The sequence below is a fragment of the Manacus vitellinus genome, unplaced genomic scaffold (assembly GCF_001715985.3).
Source record: "Manacus vitellinus isolate BGI_N305 unplaced genomic scaffold, ASM171598v3 scaffold_11_pilon, whole genome shotgun sequence".
NCBI lineage: Eukaryota > Metazoa > Chordata > Aves > Passeriformes > Pipridae > Manacus > Manacus vitellinus.
In genome coordinates this window covers 925,567-926,193 of record NW_021938895.1, presented here as the reverse complement: position 1 = coordinate 926,193, position 627 = coordinate 925,567, and positions in this window count along the sequence as shown.

The following is a 627-nucleotide window of genomic DNA, read 5'->3' as shown; positions in this document are numbered from 1 at the left end:
ACACACATACAAATGTGCAATCTTAGATTCTGGTCAGTATTTAAAAGCAGTATAATCAACAGGAAGGAGCACTTACCTATTGAAAAGGATGGTTTAATAATATATATTAATATATATTAGCTTTATGTCTTCCCAATAAAATGTACACAAAATACCCCCTTCGATCAGATTAGTTCCCATATTAGCCTGGGTAAGAAAAAGCATTCTAAAGAGTGGAGGAAAAAATGTATAAAAATGTTGAAAGAACCTACAGTTCCTTATTAGGCGAAGATACAATATTTATTCCTTGTCTCCTGGGATGAAGCTCCTCTATCTATTGTCCTCCCAGTTCTCAGTGCTGATGCTTAATTTTCAAAACTTCTATATTACCAAGGGACCTACGACATCAGCCAAAGAAATACCCAGCAAGTACAAAATCTGATCCAGGGAGCAGCTTTTGTGCAGAGGGAAAATTTTGTTCCTACAGGTTTTTAAGGAGGTGCATGGAAAAGCGAGAGATCTGATCTATGCAGATACATTGCAAATTCTCTCTGTCTGTAGAGATTTTTTCTAAAAAAAATTGGGGAAATACATGAACTTTGGATTTTTCAAATTTTTCCTTTTTTTTTTTTTTTTTTTTTTTTTTTT